Raw genomic sequence first — 23,504 nt, forward strand, 5'->3', positions numbered from 1 at the left:
TGTTGCCTCCTGCTGTTTCATTGACTCCTATAAGTCATACATTATTCCTCTTTGCCTCGTCTTGCAGCTGTTGAATTGACTTTTCCTGGATCCTTGATGATTTTACAAGATCCATTCTTTCACTATCACTAGCTGCCATGCTGTCTTCAAAGTCTGAGATTCTATCTTCAGCTTCATTCAAATGGTTTTGGTAGCTTTCAATGGAAGCTTTATTTTCTTGGAAGTCTTTTTGAATCTGGTTCATGTGTTCTAAGTCCTTTCTATATTTTTCATTTAACATTTCTGGAGAATTGAGGCCATTTACATTTAGAGTTTTACATTTAGAGTCCATTGCCTTTGTTCTTCTATTTTCTTATATGTTTCTTCTTCAGACATTTTGAGCAGTTCTTTCATTATTATTGTCAATTCATTTTTTTTGCCTGAGAGACTATTTCTGAACTCATCTTTTCTATGGCCTTATGGAGTTATTTCTTTACTTCCATTGCAATTATTTCAGCTGTCTCAGGCATGTGTTTACCAAGTTCTCCTATTTTGATGTCTCTTGGACTTCTTCTGAGTGGGGTGGAGTTCTGGTACTGTGTTTTAGTGCTCTGTTTTGTCATGTTTGATACCGGATGCAGAAAGCTCAGTTTCCCTTTTCAGTGGATGCACAGCAAAGGCTACTAGTATCCTTAGCTTTCCTGTTGGTCAGGTTTGACTCTCAGTGTCTGCTGAGAAGCTCTACCTAGTCTCGGGTTTTCCGGCAGTTGTTGCTTTGTATCTAGTTATCCCAGGTCTCAGACTCGTGCATTGGTATCAGCTGATGGCAGACTGCCTGATCCAGCATCCCCTTGCAGTTCAGGACACGTGCACAGCCCAGACTCGGGTTGTACTGGTGTGACAATCCTGGTCCAGTGAATCTGTGTCCCCAGGCAGTTCAGGGTACAGGGAAAACCCAGACACAAACTGCAGTGTCAACAGATTTTGAACCACCTGATTCTGTGTCTCCAGTCAGTTCAGGACACATACAGGAACCAGATGTGGGCTGGACCAACAGCAATCACAGACTGCTGGTGCCTGTGACCCCCCAGGGGGTCTGGCCACAAGTAAAGCATGGACTCAAACCACGGGATCAGCAGCTCTTGGAGCACTCACTCACTCGGTGCAGGACCCTCACAGGGAGGCTGACACAAGAACCTCAGTGAGAGCAGTTCCCCAGGCTTCTGAGTGAGGAATTCCTGTCTGCTGTGGGTGCAAGGAGGGCAGAGACTCAAACTGTAATTGTGGTGGAGTGCTGGGTCACCCACTCTTCCCCCAGGAAGCAGATGGGAAATACCTGGCTCTCTCTGTGAGTTTCAGCTGGGAATGGTGGTGGTGGGAGTAAAGCCTGGACTCTATCTGGGGGACCAGCAGCTCTTGGAGCACTTGCTCACTTGGTGCAGGTCCCTCGCAGGGACGACTTACCCACAAACACTGTGAGAGCAGTCCCCAGGGCTTCTGAGTAAGGAATTCCTGTCTGGTTCTCTCTGTGAGTTTCAGCTGGGAACCCTCTAGAAGTCTTCTGATGGAGTTTTTGGGGTCTTCCATGTAGAGTATTATGTCATCTGCAAATAATGATAATTTCACTTCTTTCTGCCCTATTCTTATTTCTTTTATATCTCTCTCTTGTCTAGTTGCTCTTGGTAATGTTTCCATAACTATGTTTAATAGGAGTAGTGACAGTGGACATCCTAGTCTTGTTCCTCATTTTAAAGTGAAAGCTTTTATTTTTTTTGTCCATTTAGTATGATGTTGGCTGTTGGTTTGTTGTAGATGGCTTTGATCAGATAGAGGTAAAAAACATGATTCCTATTTTCTGTAGGGTTTTTATCATGAATGCGTGTTGGACTTTGTCAAAGCTTTTTCTGCATCTATTGAGATGATTGTGTGATTTTTGTCTTTGACTCTGTTGATATAGTGTATTACATTGATTGATTTGCACATATTGAACCACCCATGCATCCCTAGGATGAATCCTACTTGGTCATGTTGTACTATCTTCTTTATGATTTGCTGAATTCTGGGTGCTAGTATTTTATTGAGTATCTTTGCATCTACATTCTTTAGGGAGATTGGCCTGTAGTTTTCTTGTTTGCTTGGGTCTTTCTCTGGTTTTATTATCAGTATAATACTTGCCTTCAGAGTTAGGGAGAATTATTTCCTCTTCAATTTCATTAAAGAGTTTGAGGAGTGTTGGCATTAAATCTTCTCTGAATGTCTTATAGAATTCAGCTGCAAATCCATCAGGACCTTGGCTTTTCTTTGTTGGTAGCTTTATAGTCACTTTCTCAATTTCCTTTACTGATATTGGGTTATTCAAGATATTTGTATCTTCTTGATTCAACTTTGGTAATTCATACTTATCTAGGAATCTGTCCATTTGTTCTGTGTTTTGCATCCTATTGGAGTAAAGATTTTCAAAGTAGGTATTGATGATCTTCTGAATTTCTATAGGATCTGCAGTTATTACACCTTTTTCATTCCTTATTGCAGGAATTTGAATTTTCACTTTCCTTTTTTTTGATAAGGTTGGCTAGGGATTTATCAATTTTATTTATTCTTTCAAAGAACCAACTCTGTCTCACTATGTAAGAACCTGAAACTGAATAAAATCTGGGAAGTACAATAGATATTGTGAAAAGCAAGGGAACTGCTCAAAAGGTAGAAACAACTGGGGTGAGTGAAAAGAGAAAAGAAAGAAGAGAACAAATACTTATATATGCATACACAGGATAGCTAACATAGTTGTACTACTGGTTTTTATTGCTTTATTAAAAGGAACAGTTAATGTTTAATTGTTTGATCAATCTTACATGTTTATATTTGTTTATCTGAGGGGTCAATTTGAAGATATCAATATGTAATACAACAACCATTGTTAATTTCCTATCACCTTGTCTGAAATTCTGTATTGTTTGTATTGCTTTTCTGTTATTTTATAAATGCATGTGTGACTGTTAATATGTTTTCATTCTTTTATCTTTAAAAAAAATCCACAAACTTCCCCCAACACCCCCAAAATACATTTATAAACAAGGAATGCTCTTCAATGCAGAACGAACTTTTTGTAATGGATAAATTATAACTAGATATGAAAATAAAAATCTTTGTTAAATGTACTTTCTATCTGTGCAGATGTTACACTTAAAGGCTATTATTTAACATGCTATTAAACTTATACATTGTAAAGTGACACCATATTTACTTTTATCATTTCAGTTGCAATTTAAGTTATGCATCACTTTGATACTATTGAAAGTAATCTTTCTAAAAAAAGGAACTTGAATACAAATAATGATTACTTAATTCTAATTAATATTATTCATATTTGTTTTTACTGTTTTTCCTTGTATGAGGAATCAGAGGATTTTAATTCTGAGAAATAGATACATAATGTCTAGAGAAAAGTTTCTTCTATTTTTACTTTATGTATTATAAAATCCTCATTTTCCCTGAGACTCTTCCTTGCTTGTGTGTTCCTTTTTTTTTCTAGGTATATTTCCTAATATTCCAAGGATCACAATGTAAGAATTCCTGTGAATGTGCTGCAATAAAATTATTCATGTTTCTTTAGGTTTTATTTTTCCATACTCCTAAACTAGAAAACTAAAATAATCAATGTGTGCTTAATCCTTTGGGGGAAACATTAATTTCTATCACTTTTAAGATATCACATGATTTTTTATGGCATATAATTATTATTCTCATTGCTAGGACAGTATTGTACTAAACCTTTTCAGTCTCTAGGATTGCAGCTTTTTCATTCATACTGATTAAACAGCTTTGTTTTGTGTACGAGTAGCATATGTCTTGTGTGGATTTTGTGAGATAATGGATAGGTTTTCAAATTCATTATTGTGCTTCTATTGGAATTAGACATTTCTAATTAAATTCTCCTCTGATTGAGAACAGTACTGCTTTTAGTCCAAAGAAATTATTTCTAAATTGATAGTCCAGAAAAACATAAGAAAAGCATAATTGTTTTCATCCATTATTTTTGGATAAAGGCCCACATAAACCTTTGATATTGAAATATTCATATGGTGCTTTTATCACATACATTTTTCTCCATGCTGACTTGTGCCATACAAGAAAAATTATCTATACATAAATTCTTAGGAAGGAATGAAAGGATTTAGGAAGATATCTCCTACAACAAAAGCAGTCTTCATAAGTATTTCCTTTCCTACTTCTCTCCCCAGATTCCCAATATCTAACAAATAATTATGCAGAGATAGAATTCTCAACACATACTACAGTAGTTGAAGTAAACCATAACACTTTCTGATTACCAGTATTTAGCATTTTTCAGGTGCAGGGTAATAATAGCAACCAAAGCTTTATGATGTTAAGTTATAATACCACAAGCATCCTTATAAAATACTACCATAAGAAAATGAACAGACTGAGGTTTTGAAGCTAGGCAATTAATAAATTCATAACTGCTTAAATATATTTTTCCTTGGTTAGAAAATTTATTACTATAGGAATAGTTTTTCCTTTCAAATGCTTCTTGTGAGTTTTTGTTTTCTTTGTGTTTGATAATGTATTTCATAGTCTCATGTTGCAGCTGCTGGGAGAAGTGATTTCAGCAATACTTTAACACTATGTACTGTTCAGGGACCCAGGCAACGGATGGTTCACAGGCTTTCAAATCAGGGATCTGGTTCAAAGACCAAGGGGGAAAAATCTGGGAGAAGAAAGGATCTACTACTTGGTAATACATTATTAAAAATATCTTATTAGTGTTCCAGAAGTCAGAGTATCGAGAGAAGGAAAACACCTTTGTCTTTAGTATATAATGAATGTACCCCTTACTAGACTGGCCATTCAGAATAAAATACAATCATGGTTTGCTTACATCAATGTACTGACATTTCCCCAGGCAGTTTTGTGTACAAGGATGAGGTGGACTCTTGGGAATTAGAGGTGCACTCCTAAGTAACAAAGCTTGCAAGTTGTCCCAATTGCACTAGGACTTTATTTAGTGCATGTTGGGCTCTAATAAAAGTATTTCCACTGGGCCCAATTCTGCACTGCTTCCTGCCATAAAATTCCTACATATGTTACAGGAAGTGTCAAGGGTAGCTGTCTCTTGAGAGGAAAGAGTCAAGTTAATAAAGTATCTACCTCTCTGTAACAAGAAGACATACACCTGAACTTACACAGCTGCTGAAACTGGAGATGCACAGAAAGATCACAGCCATGCACCCTGGTTGCAAAAATAGCAGAGAACACAGTGGTGAACGATTTCCATTGCCTACACTTTCATCATTTTTTCCTAACTTTAATATTAATATTAATTCTAGGTGAGGCCAGTAGTAGAGACTCAGGGCCAGCAGCCATTAAATAATATGATCAGAAGAGAAGAAAGAGATGAATTCCTGCCTTCAATTGTCTGTCAAATTTGTTGAACTTCCCAGTATTAAAATCTTCCTAAAATACTTTCATGCAAAGCCGATGATTTAAGTTGAGATTGGTAAATTTTTAACCATCACTTTTGTCCATGTGCAGTTATGGATGAAAAATTCATTGTCTTTTGGTCAAGTCAGAGTGTTGCATAAAAAAGCAGATTTGGAGCAAGGGTTCTCTCCTAGGTGAGGGATAATGCATAGTGAGCTACCATACTTTTACTGCCGTAAAGTCCAACCCCAAGAGCTAGGTCCTCCAGGTTTGGAGCAATAACTACACAGAAAGGTGATTGGATTACATCCCACCGTCGTTCTATTGTGGATCACAATCAGCCTTGGCTAAAGGCATTTTCAAATGTTAATTATGTTTATTTTGCAGAATTGCAGGAGAAAATAGCAGTAATGTTTGAAATCATGATACAGAACCCATGTTCAGCCCACCCATCATTGTCATAATTTCTATAGATTGTAATGAAAGTATTTGACTCCAATATCACACTATAAAATTACTTTCTTAAAAGTTTTCAATGCCTTAGTAATCAATATGTTTAATCACTTTGTATCATCCTTTGTGGTTTTCGGACATACTCTTTTTTAATCTTTCTCATCTCTTAAATTTCCAGATACTTCAGTCCCCTTGTCCCTGGAAAATGTTGAAGAAGGTCTTGACCCAGGTGAGTAATGGGGATATTGTGGCTCCAACTTACATCTCTGCTGGGAGTCTTAATATGGTCTTCCTGAGGCAATCTAAGACTTACTGCTAAAAATATGATTAATTAGGAAATTGCTTAATAGAACAGAGGAGAAAAGGGGAGTCCTGCCACATTTCCTAGAACATATCTGTGTCTAATAGTTGATGAATCTCAGAAGAGTTTTTGTCTTTTTTATGCACAATTCAAAGTTGAAAATGTGTGTAGTACCTCCAGATTCAAGTTCTTAATCCAGTGGGTATATGTTGCAGACTTCTTTCTACAGAGAATCACATTAGATATATTGTTTAGGATTTTATAGTGACATTTGTAAACAATGTTCCAGAGGCTTTCAATAAGGTTAGTCTTCTTTTTCAAAAGGTTTGCTTTTTAATTTAAAATATAGGGATTTATATGATTTTGGAACATCTCCAAACTCACAAATTCTTCCTTGCAGAGTGAAGGGTGTGAAAGGATGTGTAAATATTTGGTGAGTAGCCTGAGTCATTCCAATGGAAATATTCCCCTCCTGGTATTTTTGTATGAACTGAAAGTGCCCTAGGCCTGGGCCTTGAGTTTTGATTCAAATGTAAGATTTATAAAATGTCTTATATAAGAACATCTTAATCATTCCCCTGAGGCCTGTATTTTCCATAAATACCCATTATAAAATGGGAATTTCCTGATGCCTTTTGGATTAGTAGCGTAAAGTGTAGGTGTGATGTCTGAAAGAGCGAGGGGTGAGGCAGAAAGTGAAGAGGAAGCCATCTCGCTACCAGCAGTTCCTAACTTAAGCAGGTAGGTGTCTCAAGGTAAGTGGGAATTTCCTTATGCCCTACTGCAGCAGGCAGAAAGTCCTGATGTTAGAGAACTGGGCCAGATTCTCTTGAATGGACTGGTTTTAACATCTGTTTATAATTCTGGGGAAGCTGGATTGAGCAAGTCACCTGACCTCCTTTTTACTTGTTATTGTAAGTTGTGGATTTTCGAAAAGAACACTAACCCATACACAAAACAAAAAAGAAAATTTCCATATACACATTTTCCCCCATCTTCAGTCAAAATATAGAAATTGAATGTATCACAAGATCTTTGCTCATGTTTCTCCTACTCAGTATCATCCTTTATGCTAATTTTTTATCTCTTGCAGTTTATCTATTCCCAACATTCACATAAAAGGAGTTGTATACTATATACTAGTTTATTTTTAGATTTTTGCTCAGATTGTGTCTGTAAAATTCATTTATTACATTGTTTTTGGCAGTAGTTTTTTTTTTTAATCACACTGTAATACTCTACTATGGACATATCACAAATCATTTATTTATTCTACTGCTGAAGAACAGCCGATTGCTTGTTTCTGGATTTTTATATCATTGATAAAGCACCTATGACCATTCTTATATGTGTCTTCTACTGAACATATGCTTTCATTTTTCTTTGGGTATATGTAGAAGTAAAATTACTCATGGGATCAGTGACATTAGTATATCATGCCAAGGAGTATTTCTGTGCTTGAATCATTTTACTTTACCATTAACAATAGATGGAAATATCCTTGCCTTACATCCCCACCAAACATCTTATATCTCAATGTGCTTCATATAGCAGTAGTTTTTCTTTCCAGTTGCAGTTTTCTACCTGTAATGCTTGATTGATTGTCAATTTGAGAAGTTTAGGAGCATAATTAAATCAGCTTAGCAATTCTACACCTTAGGGTGTAGAAAACCCACCCTAGGGCAGTTACCTGATTATACAAAGGGACAATGAGGAAGAATGGGTCTACTCTGTTCTGTAGAGGAGTTCTAGTCTTTGCCTTCAGTTTGGAAGCCATCTTCTGACTTCTAGAGAAAATTCTTCAGCTTCCATCATAGACCATTCAGCCTTCTAGCACAGACTTTAGTTTCTGCTGTGAATCCTTCAGCCTTCCATCATAGATTCTTCAGCTGTCCAGTGTAGATCCATTGGCATTTTGATACAGATTCTCATAGGGCACTGCAGTGAGTATGAGAACTTGAACCAAAGCCTTTGGTCTCCAGTGTGCAGACAACCTCTGCAAGCTTCCTCACCTGACTCTGTGGGTGACCATAGTAAGCCAATCTTATAGTTTCTTATACATTTATATATTTTGTGTTACATCTGTTTCTCTAGTAAAACCCTGATAATATACTACTATTAACATTTCATAATTCATACATCCATTCTAGAAGGATGTGTGAATATTTAAACAACATTTTAGAATGTAATACTATTTCTTCATGGCTTCTATTTTCATTTCTTTGAGAATATGGGAAATTGTATATCCGTTTGCAAAGAAAATGTTCCTAAAATACATAAATGATATCGGTTGAATTGTGCCCTCATCATTAGATGTTGAATTCTCTCAGGTACCTTAGAACATGGCCTTACTGGAAAATATGGCTGTTGCACATATGACTAACTCTTTAAGCTGGGATGAGGCCACACTGGAGTAGGGTGAGTTCCTAATCCAATGTAAAGGGTGTCCTAACAAAAAGGGGTCATTTGGAGAAAGAGATGTATACCGGGTAGATAGATGCCTGGTGAAGAGAAGGACAAAGATGATCATCTACCAAGCCAAAACAAGATGGGGGAAGAGATCTTTCCCTTGCTGTACTCACTAGGAATGTACCCTGTTGGCAATTAGATTTCCAATTTCTGCCTTCCGGAACTGTGAGACAATAAATGTTGGTTTTTCCAAGTCATCTCAAACTGTGGTACTTTCGTATAATCTCCCTAACCATCATTAATTAATAATACTGTATGCAACAAATCTTTTACAGTGGGCCATGGCCCGTAATCGTTTGGTGTGGTATTATCTGTTTCTGCCCAGGTGAATGTCGCTGATAATGCAATCTCTTATGGTTCAGTCTTCAGAATATATTTTAGAACCTGCCATGAGAGAAAGGAGTCAATAGAGAGATAACTAAGATGGGCAGAATATCATACATTTTCATATTAACTTGTTAATAGAGCGAGAAGCAGTCTGAGAGAGCCTCAGCTCCTTGGCTGAAACAAATCTCAAGGTGCTGCTTTGCTTTGTTTTCTTCCCACCTCTTTCTGCAAAGGAAAATGAATCTTCTGTTTGGCCTGTGTTGAAGACTCCCTGCACTCTCCGGGGCACTCAGAATCTCTCTATGTTTGCCTCATTAACCTATGAAATCAGAGCAAAATTATAACCCTGATACCAACATTACACCTGTGAGTGCTTCTATACAAAAATGCTTACCTACTAGATTTAAAACTGTAGTAGAATTCAGACAATTCTATTTTCATTTTCTACTGCATTTTGCCCAAATGATCTGTGAACACTGGAATTGTCATGCTAATCTTGCCTACCTCAGTGAATCTGAGATTGTTCTAAAGCCAATGAAATACCAAAAACTCTTTCTCCTAGAGGAATATAAAATTTACAAGAGAGATGCTTAGTAAAGCAACACATTTAGTAGTATGATATAAATATACTTTTCTGAAAACATGCCTCAACAGCCCTTGTATCTGAAAGAATTTCTGCTCCTCTACAACATAAGATCTAGATCAATGAGAGAAGAGAAGCTAACACCCAGGTGACCCTGTGATCATGTGTAGCAGTGAGTTCCCAGGTAGGAAATGTTGCAGATGTGCAACCAGGGAAAATAGATGACGTCTGCTGTTTTCTCTTTCTTCTCTTTTGTAGTATCAATGACCTTAAAGAACAGTTTGCATAACTAATCCTTACAAAAGATTGAGCATTCTGAATTGAAATTTAAAGTCATAATTAGCTGTACACTTTTTTTCTACATTAGAATATCTAGGGGCTGGGGATTTAGCTCAGCGGCAAAAAGCACCTGCCTGGCAAGCGCAAGGTCGTGAGTTCAGTTCCCGGTACCGGAGAAAAACAAACAAAAAAAATTAAATTAGAGTATCTAAAGGAAGAGTTAAGAGATCTATGTTTATTAAGCACTGATAGAAGAAAGGTGCTTACATAAAAAGTCAGGTCCATTTCCTGTCGGCGCCTTCTGACTTTTTTCTAGAAAATTGCCTCTGGCGCATTCTGACATTCCTTGCTGTCCATAATGGGCACCGTGAAAGGGCATCAGTGAGTGCCCTCTCAAGACGTCCTACCTTTAAGGCTGCAAACCCTTCTATCAACAGTCCATTAGCACAGCTCTCTTCAGAACAAAAACCAGCATTTCCCTTTTTCAGTGACCTTAATTTGACCCAAGTTTATATTAAAAGTTAAGAAAATGAGCTATCGTATTGCTCAATGTTTTCCTTTGAAGTCATCTCCTCTGTGGCTGTTTTAGAAATGTTGGGCTTCACAAATTATAACATCAATAGAATGACACAGTTTAACTTTAATAAATCCTTTGGCCTAGATTTTGCATTAGTCACCTTTAAATTCAGACAAATAATAAAATGAACAACTCACAGAGAGCACTGGGCACTGATCACTTGAATCTACTTTGCATGTTAGATTTAGTAACAACTGAGCAGCAAAAGAGTACCTTCCATTAACGTCTGGGAAATGTTCAATGGGCTCCAGGTTCAATATATAGATGTTAGAGATAAACTATTTTGTCTCAACTCTCTTAAAATATAAAGTAATATTTAATCCCAGCATTCAGAATGCTTTATAGTTCTCATAACATTGGAATATTTATTTCAAATGAACAATGAAGTCACCTCTGCAATACCATGACATATTTATATATATACTTTGTTCAGTTCTATTCATACCAATTTGAAATGGTTTCACATACTACATGTAAATCAATTTTACATTTCAAAACATGTACTCCTACAAATACTCCTTATATACCAACTGTGTTTTTATGACCCAAATTGTTAAGGCAATGCTTCAAAATATTGGACAGAAACCACCTCCAGCTTGACTCTCTGCTAGTGTGCTCTCCCTGTGGGGATGTGTCATCTTGGTATTCCCTTAGAACAAAGAGAGCAGGTGTACACATTGGCAACTTTCACTGTTTAATTATTTCCTCATAATAGAATCTGAAGGCTGCAAGAGGCTGTGAAGGTCATTTTATAAATCCCTAGATTGACTGGCCATACATCGTCTACTCTGAAAAGCAATGGACATTTACTAATTACGTTCAGAATGTTTTCTCGTGCCTTATGGTGTCTTTATTAAGCTAAATCTCAGCAACACCTGGGACCCATACATAGTAGATCAAAAGAGTTAGGTGCGGGGCTACTTTAAAAGTAAGAAAAAAGGAGAGAAGAGGCAAGAGTATTTGAGGTTCATTTAATCTTACTCAGTTTTCTTTTTCCTCTTTGGTGATACATGGTGACCTAGATAAGAATTGCAATAGGATTTTTACTTTTTGTATTTCACTTAGTAATGTATTTTAGGGGAAAAGTGCTAGAGAGAAGAGAATTACTACCTTCAAAATATTGGAATTAATACGCAAATCCTGTGTGATTGCCCAAAAACTGCAGTACACTTAGATTTTTAGCTGTTCCCTTGCCCTTCCTAATTCTGTCACTTTTGTCATCTTGTTAAAATAACACAAAGTGATGTCTGTGTCAAACAGACTCACAGTTGCACTTTAGAAGTGCTTAGCAACAACATACAAGATCAGACGTTCTCATTTACAGAAAATATGTGAGCACTGTGCAAACACCAGAAATATGATTTAACTGGAGGGAGGAAAAAGCAGTATAAAGAAAACACCTTACGATTTAAAGGGCTGACAGCACACAGGAATATGACTAGAAACAAGATGTGCCCTTTTCAAGACATGCAGGATATGAGATCCTGTGCTATCCGGAGCCCACTGAGAACTGACAGATTTGGCTGGTGCATTTAATCACAATTTAGATGCATAAACAGACAGTAGCAACTTCTCTTAGCGTTAATTATTTTTAGCAGAAATGTTATTTAACATATTTCTTAAACTGAGGGTAAAGAGAAAAAAGGTACAAAGGCATAGAATAGAAAAAGTCTCCATGAAACTGAATAAAAGGGAGAGTGGGGTATGATTTGTGTTATCTATATAATGAGACATTTAAGGGAGCAATTTATGAAAGTATATTATTTTGTAGGTGCATGATGAATCTTGAATTTTCGCTATTGAGCCAAACTCAAAGAAAGCAGACATTTTCTGATGTTCTCTGGCAAGTACCTAATATGTGAATATGTGTTTAAAAATGTGAAGAGATATATAATGTAGTTATAGGTCTAAAAATCTAACTGTAGTTTGAATTCCTCTGACCCAACTCTGACTATTACTGGGTAAACGTAGCTATAAAGACCTGAATTGTGAAACATAAATGCAAGAACTACATATATCAGTATATTTCTTTCTCTGCTTCAGTTACAGTACAAACATGATCATTATGAGCATGGGCGGGGGTAAAGGAGTTACATTATGGATTAGTGCAAAGATAAGACCATGTACGCTTACAAAAGGAATAATAAATGTGATTCCTACACACAATAGCTGTATAAAATAGAGAAAAGCAGTTGTTGTGTGTCAGAATATAACTAGGGTCGTGGGGGTTATTTTAAGGTTACTGGCCTCATGTGAGCAATTATCCACTGAAATCAGGGCCTGAAAGACAAATTAATCGTTTGCACTCTATAGAAATGCATGAGGGAGGAAATTCTCATTATCCTGTGTACAGAATTACTGCTTAACATATCAATCAATCAATCTAGAAATTAGTACAGTTTTAAATTTATGTAACAGAAAATAGAAAAGTCTCTAATTCTTCAAATTATTCAGAGATAATAGGTGAAAAAGAAACTTTAGAGTCACTGGAAGGATACAATTAATACACAGACCTCTGTGCACATATACACATAGCATATGTGTTAGAGAATTTATTAGAAATTATTAAAAATCCACAATATTAAAAATCATGTAAAATCGAATTTATAATTTGTTTCAATTTTTTTCATTGATTCTGATTTATAAATGGAGAAAAAAGAAAAAAGCAGTGGCAGAATACTTTCACTTGAATTAAAATTTGAAGGTCAACATTTATGATTTAAAAACCACAGACAATGACATCTTGATATTCTCTTTCTTTTCCTTTTCTTTTTCTTTCTTTCTTTCTTTCTTTCTTTCTTTCTTTCTTTCTTTCTTTCTTTTCTTTCTTTCTTTCTTTTTCTTTTCTTTTCTTTTTTTTCTTTCTTTTTCTTTCTTTCTTTCTTGCTTGCTTGCTTGCTTGCTTTGTCTCTCTCTCTCTGAACATGTTATTATGATAATGAGGCATTTAAACCTGAATGGAAGAAGGGATATTTGAACAAAATACAAGCCACTGCTCACTGTGATAAAAGTGACAAAATGTTTGCCTTTTATTGAGTGTTCTGTGTTAGACACTACATGTGTCGTGCTGTAGATATAATTATATATGCAGTCTGAATACTGAATGTTTCATTTTCTGTAATTCTTCCATACCAATAGGACAAGCAAGAAGTGATTATCATAAATTGCAAAGACTGTAATTTGTGATTAGGCTGAAGCTGTGTTAAAGAAATAATTGGGATAAATGAACCTCATCTTCAAAGGAATAATCATGAGATAATAGAATTTATCCCATTTCAGTATATTTTTCTAGTGACAGATTAGAGCCCTAGAGAAGACAAAACAGAGAATATACTTCAAGAATCAGGATTAGATGATAGATCTATTCATTAATGCAGGGTTCTGTCCTCCATATCATATTATATCACTTACATGAGAATATCTAAGAAATGCTTATTTGGCACCCAACTCTGGGTATTCTCTTTTTAAAAAATAAACATCAACTTTGTACATAAATTTAGTTTTATAATAATTCCATGCTTCTTTGAGCTGTAATGCTTGAGTTGATGTAAGGTGTACAATGAAAATGCAAATGAATTATTTATAGTTAATGACTTCTACAGTTATTGATAGTAGTTGTCCCCCCTTGGAAAGGAATATTTAACATGCAAGGTAAAAAAATTTACCAATTTGAGGCTAAATGTTGTTTTCACAATTTTACAAATGATTAAACTGAAGGAAAAAATGCTAAATCATGTCTTAGGTTTATTGCTCTTATATCCATTAAATTTCAAAGTTTTAAAAATGGAAATTTTAATAAATTTTGGACACTAAAGAAGTACCTGTTAAGCAATCAATGTCACTAACAAAAGTGGTACTTACCCCGGTAAATTCCTAAAGTAGGGTAATGGAAATCTAAAATGAAGACTGTGCTAGGAAGACTAGATGGTTTGAATACTCAGAAATTGTTTTGTAAATATTCATCATAGGTTTGAAAAATTAAGTTTTGTCAGTGTTTAGTTGTTGCTGGCACATGTTTACAGAGTACAATGATAACATGCCTTGGGGCGTTGGAACAGTATGGAACATCATTCTTGTTCTCATCCCTTTCCTGCCTCCCCTTCCTCCTCTCTCTCTGTCTCCTTCCTGTCTGTGAGAGATCAATCTCCCTCTACCCTGTTATCTATCTGTTATTTTGGGCTTTTTTGCATTTTGGGTTTCTCATGTAAGAGAAACCAGGGAGGATTTAAGTTTGTATGTCTGATTTATTTCACTTAATATTATAGTCTCGAGGTTCATCCTTTTTCTTAGAGATAACTCAGGTTTTGGCATTTATTTTTATAATTCTTACTACACATTTACTTTTATCCTGATGAGGATGACAGACAAAACTCCTGATAGATGTTGGCTCTGCTCAAAATTAGCATAGAATGAAAAATGTATTATAATAGAAATGTGTAAAAGGTGTCACATGAATGCTAATAAGGGGGAAGTTCATCCACAAAGCTTAAGGAAATTGTGAATAAAATTTATCAGGCAAGGCAACCACTGTTTTGGTGCCTTGTGAGATACTTTCAAGCAGCCCAGTAGGACAGATTACTGGATACTGACTCTGGAACTTTGGTCATGTTTTTCAAACTTTCTCAACATCAAGACAATAATATCTATTTGACAAAGCTGTGATTACAGATAACATGGTTGAAATGTATAACATTCAATAAACAACCTCTCTAATGGAAGCCAAGGCAAAACATTGATTAAAATTTTAAGGAAGAAACAGTATGCATAAAATAATAAATGTCCAAAAAAGAAAATTCAATTTTTCTTCCCTTGGGGTTCATGACATATTCACATTCTTAATTTCTTTCTTAATTTTACATGTTTAGCTAGACTTTATTTTTTGTTGTATACTGAAAGTTTATGTTATCTCAAAATTCATAGTTTCAACCTTAGAGACCAGTGTGAAGGTAATTAGGATTAAATCAAATCATAAAGGTGAGGCCTTGGTCTGTTGAGATTAACAGCCTTGACAGAAGAGATACCAGGAGTTGGTTCCCTCCCTCCTCAATTGTTTGTGCACACACAAGAGGTCATATGCGCTCATATCCAATGGCAGTCATATGCAAGCCAAGAAAGGCGTCTCAGCATGAAACCTAATTTGCTGGCACCTTGATCTTGAACTTTCTAGCCTCCAAAACTATGAAAAATAATTTTCTGTTTTTAAACTACCTGGTCTGCAATATTTTATTAAGGCAGCCTGAGCCAGTGCAACAATAACTCCAGAGGTGAGTGTCCAGCTGCACATTTGACACCCGCACCTGTAGATTAACCCGTAGACATCTCACAGAGCACTCTCTGCCTTCCCACTTGCCTTGTTGCAATCTGTGCTTCGCACAGATGTCAGAGTAATGTATTTAAATAATGTGGCTCAAATAAGTCTCTTTCTGGATCTCTTTCAATGACTTCCCAAAGTACCAAAAATAAAATGTGAATACCTTGCCAAGATTTTTAAGGCTTTTCTTACCCAGTCTCCAGCTTTGTTTCCCATCAAGTCAGTCTCCTGCTTCCCACTACCCTTTAGTTATATGAATTTCTCAGAGCCCTGAACATAACAAATTCTGCCCAGCTGAGAGCTTTTGCACACTTTTCCTGTGCCCTGCATTCTCGCTTGTTAGTTCTCCACGAGGCTGCTCTTTCACTACTTTAGGTCTTGGCAGCAAGGCTGCTTTGGAGGGAAGCCTTCTCTGAGACCTTTATCTAATTAGACCACTCCCTTTACTCCTGTAATTATTCTCTGTTACGAAACATCTGTTTATTTGTTTACCTGTTACTTCTGTCATTTGCACTAGACAGTAATTCCCTTAGGACCTACTGTCTCTTTTCCAACTACTTCCTTGTTCTAGGGCAGAATACTCACTCTGTAGATATCTATTTGATTCATATGTTCCAAGGGGTTCTAGAAAAGTTTTGATCAAATTTTGCACCCACAGGCTTAAAGCCCCAAAAGTATAAAATTAAAAATATTTCTTTTTCATGAAAATAGTATTGTGAAATTTTTGTTATTGAGTTTTGGGTAATAAAATTAAGATCTGTAAGATCTCACGTAATGAAACACACACATTTCAACATAAGGGACATGGGTTGCTTAGTTGCTGTGCTGCTATTATTGGAGAATAGAAAGGAGCAAAGGATCAACAGCTACATTTCAAATAAGGTGATGGTATTTAGATCAGGTGTCACTTGGACCAATCATTCTGCAACTGGGAAACAATGAAGTAGGGGAGAAAAGGTGCAATTCACTTGACAAATGACACCAGCATAGTTAAAATATGATGGTGTTTACTTTACAAACACCATTGATTCATTCTTATATTTTTGATTTTAAAAGAGGAAACTTTAGGTTGGCCTGGAGGACAGAAAGACTCTGAAGTAATGCACAGTATTTATCATTGGATGTGACACAAAGAAGCCTCTCTAACATATACATTGATAATTGGTTAAAACCAGGGAGTGGCTGAGAAGGAAAGTTTGTGGTGAGAAAGAAAAGGTCTTATAAAATGTAATAAGAGTTTCAAACATACTCTAACTATCCTCACAGTCTGTGAAAAATTTTAAATAAGAAAGTGACACAAGTAAGATTTGTGCTTCTCAGATATAGTTCTGGGAATATTGTGAAATAGATGGGTGAAAGTAGCGTTAATAAGAGAGGCTTTTCATAATGTTTCAAAAGTTACAATTTTCTATAAGAGAAGTGGTCAAGTTTTCATCTAACTATCTAAAGGACTTAGGATAGAGGTGGGAAAGAGCTTCCAGATACAAGAAGTGGCCCGTGACAGGGAAGAGGTCAGGAACTAGCCCTAGGAATTCTGACCTTAAGAATAAACAAATGACAATACAGCAACCAAGTCTCAATGGCTGTGGAGGTGTGTGGGCAACATCCAGTGTTCACAGGGCCCTTAGTGCCTCCACATGGACATACACAGGAGGCTTTTGAAAATATGCATGTGAATAACAGAGAAAATTTATACAAATAGATGAAGAAATCATAAGATATAGGAATTAGGTAGATTAGAGAATAAATTCATTCAGTTTTTATTTGACAAATCTTTGTTGCATATCCCATATTTGTCAGGGAGAATTCTAAAGTCATTAGAATATGTCTGTGAAATAGGCAGACAGACATTTCTGATCTCTAGAAGCCTATATTTTCCTTGGAGGCACAGATGATATGCCAAGCTTTACAGGACGCTCCTAGCCTCCTGTCTGCTGCCTTTTGGCACTGACAGTTTGCAGCACTGCCTGCCCAGCTTCCTTCTATTTGGATCTTTTTTTCGTGTGGGCTCTGTATCCTTCCAGGAGAAGCTTTCAGACAATAATAAGCATGAGTTGGAGAAAAACTGTCCCAGGTCTTTTACACCTTTAATGTGTACTTTTATCCTGTCTATCACAGTCTCAAGTAGGATTCCTTGCATTGTCCATAGTGCTATCCTGCTTGGTAATGCATCCTTTATGGGCCCCTCTAATTCCCAGTCCTCCTGTAGTTTATTTTCTCTCCAAGCACAACTCTCAGTAGAATCATTGTCTCAGCTTCCTCTTCAACCAAGTAAATTATACATTAAATTTTGTAGTGTTGTAGTAGATGGTAACAGTTTGATGGAGAAGAGCTGAGGGATCAGAGGTCGATCTGGGTGGAAGAGAAACAGAGATTAAGACTGAGAGGAAATGAGTTCAGAGAAAATAATTCTGTGTGGTGGTGGGTGGGGAGCCGGCAGAAGATACAGAGTCACAGGTTCGAATCTGAGGAAGGTAGACAGGGGAGGGTTGGTGGGGAGAAGGGAAAGTAAAAAATGTTCAAGATGTGATATGTATATTCTCCACAATGAATGTAACTATTGCATACAGAAAATAAATACCAACAATAAAAAGTCAGCAAAACCAAAAAAGAAAAAAAAAAAGATTTTTGACTTCTAGTCAGAAATAAGGAGTCATTCAAGGGATTTGTAAAGAAACCAACTGTAGCTTATTTAAAACCTTCACACATGAAGCCATTTATCTTTGACTAAAAGGCCAAAAACATGCACAGGAGGGCAGATAACCCCTTTAACAAATGGTGCTTGAGGGCAGGGGATCTAGCTCAGCAGCACAAGCACCTGCCTGGCAAGAGTAAGGTGCTGAGTTTGATTCCTAGTACAAAAAAACCCCAAAGAAATGGTGCTGAGATAACTGGCTGTACACATGTAGAGTGTTGACTGTAGATCCATACCTCTGACCATGTGCTAAACTAAAATCAAAATGGGTCAAAGTCTAAATATTAAAATAGAAACACTTAATTAGTTGAAACTCTGAGAGACATAGAATAGGCAAAGACTTTGTGAACAGAACCCCGATTGGACAAGAAATAATAAGAATCAACAAATGAGATTATATCAAATTAAATAAAAACTCCAACACAGAAAGCAAACAAGCAACAGAGTGAAAGACAACCTAAAAAATGGGGAAATAATTTTATTGGCTACTCTTCAGACAGAGGAGTATGATCTACAATATACAAAGAGCTTAGAAAATATTAGATCTCACCCCAAAGTAAAAGAGCCAATAAAAATGGATAATAAAATGAATAGACACTTCTCTGGAGAAGTACAAATGACCAATAAATACATGAAAAGATGTGAAACATCTGTGGCCATTAGACAAATGGGAATTAGAACAACATTGAGATTCCATCTTACTGCAGAAGGAATGACTGGCATCAAGAAGTCAAATACAGCAATACCTCGGTTCATGAACACCTCTGCTCCCAAACAATTCAGTTAACAAACAGAAGCATTCAGTAAAATTTTGCTTCTGTTGTCAAACTCCACATCAGGTAATGAGCATGACCACTGTCACCTTTCTCACACAAATATGAACATGGTCGTCTTACCCAGAATTGTGGAACAAATTAAGTTTGTGAACAAAGATACCACTACATAAATGTTCTACAGCACTAAGAGATAGACAAAAGGAAAGTAGATTTTTTTGCAGATGGGAAGGGGTGAAGAGATGGAGGGAAGTAGGAGAGAGGGATGAGGATGAAGAGGTAAAACAAAGAATATATGTTATGAATATGTGCCCATTCCCATGATAAATGTAATCATTAGGACTGAAAATGTGCAATAAAAATTTAAAAAGTTTTATAAAACCTGTCACACTGTTGATTGAGAATAGAAAATGAAAGGTAACAATTAAAGTAAAAGGACAGTTAAGGACTACTGTAATATTCTAAGAAAGAAAATATAATCACTTGTACCAATGGTGGTAGCCGTTGAGGGATAAATGGTAATCAAATGCTTTGAAAGTTGAGGCAAGTACAGATAATGGCAGTAATTTTGACTGGATTAGTTGAGAAATCAAATTGTCATCAATTGGGGTGTTAGACCCAAGAGTTCAGATTGAACTGTGTCAGATTCACAGTGTCTACTGCATTGTCATAAGGATATATCCGGGAGGCAGGCTGATATTAGGAACTTAGTATGACTGAGCTGCAGATATAATTACTTGACACTGGGTGATAAAACAAAGATATGTATGTTGGTACAGAAGATAAAAAAGCTCCAAGAGCTGAGTCCTCTGGCATTAACACATTCAGGAAAGGGAACAGGAAGAACCACCAAGAAGCCTGAGATGAAATGACTGTGTGAGAACCAGGAATTTGTGACATAATGAAAGTATGTCAAGGAGGAAGTGAAAGACTGAGGAATAGTATGAATTGCTCATGTAAGAATTGATCTCCATGTTAACAACTGGTTTTGTCATACAGCTAGACTGGTAAACCTGACAGGTGTAATTTTCCTGCAATGTAAGTGGAAAAAGTATCCCTGGAGTGGATCTAAGAGAAAAGCATGCACAATAATTAGAGGCTAAGAAGAAAGACTACTCCTCTGGAGGGCTCTCCTCAAGAGGTTTTCATGTATTATTGAGGTATTGGGAAAAGAAATTTTTTTAAGATACGAGGAGAAATGAATTTGTAGATTTAGAGAAGTGAGTCAGCAGAGATGAATAACTGGTGGTCGATGGCAGGGGGAGACACTTGTGAGTTATATTGATGAGGTAACGGGCACGGGATCAGTGTAAAGGCTGTGGGACTGGCATCCCGTGGGATCATGGGTATTCTTTTGCGTAAAGTACAGGAAGGTGGACCCCTGAGTTCAGCTGCTGAAAGGTAGGCGATCATGATGAGCGGAGGAGACACAAGCTCTCTTGTGGATGAAGTTAAAAGCCAAATGGGTGAACCTGGACGAGGCTATATGGAAGGACTGAAGGGAAAAGAGGTTTGAAATACTCATCCAGTCTGGGAAAAAACATGGACTCAGGAAGTGTACTACTACTACCAGGCATCATGAAAAGGCAACCTCCGATTTGTGGCTATAATTTTAGAAAGAGAATTCTTCTCGGTTTTTCTTCAGGATAATCAATTGTGCAGGTGTAGGAAGGGAACAGAAGGATAGAGTGACTCAGAGAGAAATTTAGTTTTGCCAAGAGAAGATCATGAAAGTAGAGAAAAGAAAGGGAGAAAGTGTATAAAAGGAACAAATATACAATAGTGGCAGTCCAATCTGAAATGCAGAAGGAAGGTGAAGATACGTGTGAACAGGGAGTGGGGTGAATGGAATTGAATTCCGAGAGGCATTAACAATATGGAGGGCGATCACAAAGCAGGTAAAAATCATAGACTAGAAAAGTTCAAATAACTGAGAGTCCACAGTACTGAATGCTAACCTCTTTGCATATTGAATTCACAGAAACAGTATCAAAGAATAATGGCTTCCCCATGCATGAGACGTATGACTTGGGGCTTGGCAGGGATAGTGGGGATTTACTCTTATAACCTAATGGCTTCTGTTGAAAGGGGAACACAGTTGTTGTGCAGGTGGAAATGAGGAAAGGCCTTGCCCTGTCTCAGGGCTATGACAGTAAATAGACTTGTAGACGGGTTTACAGAGGAAGCAGTGGGGTAGAGCTAGGCCCACGGTACAGCAAGAACATGAGCTGTATCTACAGACAGGTTGAAGGGTTTGTAACGGTGCGCTGTGCATGGTGGACACAGAAAAAGGATGTCAGGATTTGGAGTGGAGTGTTACCTAGGGAGGAAACAGAAACGGACACTGTGAAATCCCATAAGAATCAAGTGAAAGCCAAGTGAAACTAGAAACGTCTAAGAAGTAGAACTCTGAAACACTAAACACTAAAGAACTAAAACTTACTCTAAAAAGAAGGAATAAGCTTAAGAGAAAAGACAGAGGCGGGATGGGAATGACAAAATAATGAGCAGTTGTAAAGACAGAATACAGCCAAATAATCTCATTACTGGTAAGGGTAGAGAACATAAGGTAGGTATTTTCATATTTGCTTATTGGTTACATATGATATAACTGTTTTCTGCAATCTTCCTTCTTCCTCTTAACTATTCATGCTCATGTCTTATAAAACAATAAATATGACTCAAGAAACATGTTAAGCCTTCATAGCTTGTCCATGTGGACTAAGATATTTGGCCCTTGTAGGGATCACTTAAGCACCTAATACCCTCTAGTCTAATAGCTGTAAGACTTTTGTCATTCTACAGAGAAAAGCTGTGGTTTTTCTTCACATATCTGCTTTACCCTGCTCTGTGTCCTCTGCAATGCTCAGAGGCAAAACAGAAGTCATATTTCTCCCTGTCACAAGCAGTGAAAAAAGCTAAAGAAATTTACCATCATACTCCCTTGATGTTTTCACAGTTCTTCAAGATGAAAACGGTAAGCCCAACCCTGTCCCCTACCTTGCATTTGAATCATGGATGAAACAACAAATAGTGACAATATGAACATGTGGTCATTAATGAATGGATTCATATTCTGACCAAGAATCTACAGAAAGAAACTTAAAATTAAACTTGGTTAATGTTTAATACTTTCCTCATTTTTATGAGTTGATAAATTTGGGTTAATGGAATAAATACTCATTTTTTAAAGCTTGACTTATGTATATTCATATATTCCCTATGTTTATTATTTAATATAAAGATGAGAATTTAACAAATGTATTTAAATGTAATCAACTTGAGTGATTTTTTTGCATTTATCCAGCCCTTTTACACTGATTATGCATCTCTCAAATGACAGTGCTTTTGAAGAAATTACTGATGCTCAAATGTTTTATTCAATGAAATTTAATCAAGTATAAGAAGCAGTAATATAACACTGTGACGCACATAAAATTAGGCTGGTGTATATAAAATGTTTTGCTTTATTTACTTTACATTAAAGCACATTTTTCTGCACATTTTCTAACTAACAATTCAACTCATGGTATTTTTCATGATCTCCATTAACTAAATCTACCTATTTTCACAGATTTATTATTTCTATATATTTTATATTTTATAGATTCCTATCTTTATAGATTTGTTAGCTCTTTGAAATACAATAGAATCCTCAAAACTTTGTAACTTGTTCCAACATTGAGACTGAGAAGAAATTGGGTTATAAATCTCATGAAGTGATTCTTCATCATTTCTAGCTTCTATTGAAGTTTGAGTTGGTAAGAAAACAACAAAACTCATCTTGAAATACTTAGAGATATTGTTTTGTATGAAAGCAAAATGACTCCTAAACTATCATTAAACTAAACTCACTCATTTTAGATTGTAATGAACATTTGATTTAAATTTATTAACATGTGTAAATATTTAGTGAGGAAAAACTATCTTCAGATCTCATTAGGATTGTGACTTCATGGACCAGTGTACAGAACTGAAATAAAATCTATAATTTCATATACCTCATCTGTGTGCTACAAAAAATGTTTTCACTTTTTGAACATATTGGTAAACTATGGCATTTTGTGATGCCAAATATGACTTCATAAAACTGGCATCTTCTTTCTCAGCCCTAATATCTTGATTGGAGAAAGTGTGTCAACTTGATACTGCTCAGGAACCTCTGATAGGTCATTTTCTTTCTTTCTTTCTTTCTTTCTTTCTTTCTTTCTTTCTTTCTTTCTTTCTTTCTTTCCTTCCTTCCTTCCTTCCTTCCTTCCTTCCTTCCTTCCTTCCTTCCTTCCTGTCTCCCTCTCTCCCTCCCTCCTTTCTTTCT

This window comes from Chinchilla lanigera, unplaced genomic scaffold (assembly GCF_000276665.1).
Source record: "Chinchilla lanigera isolate Chin_1 unplaced genomic scaffold, ChiLan1.0 scaffold00017, whole genome shotgun sequence".
Taxonomy (NCBI): domain Eukaryota; kingdom Metazoa; phylum Chordata; class Mammalia; order Rodentia; family Chinchillidae; genus Chinchilla; species Chinchilla lanigera.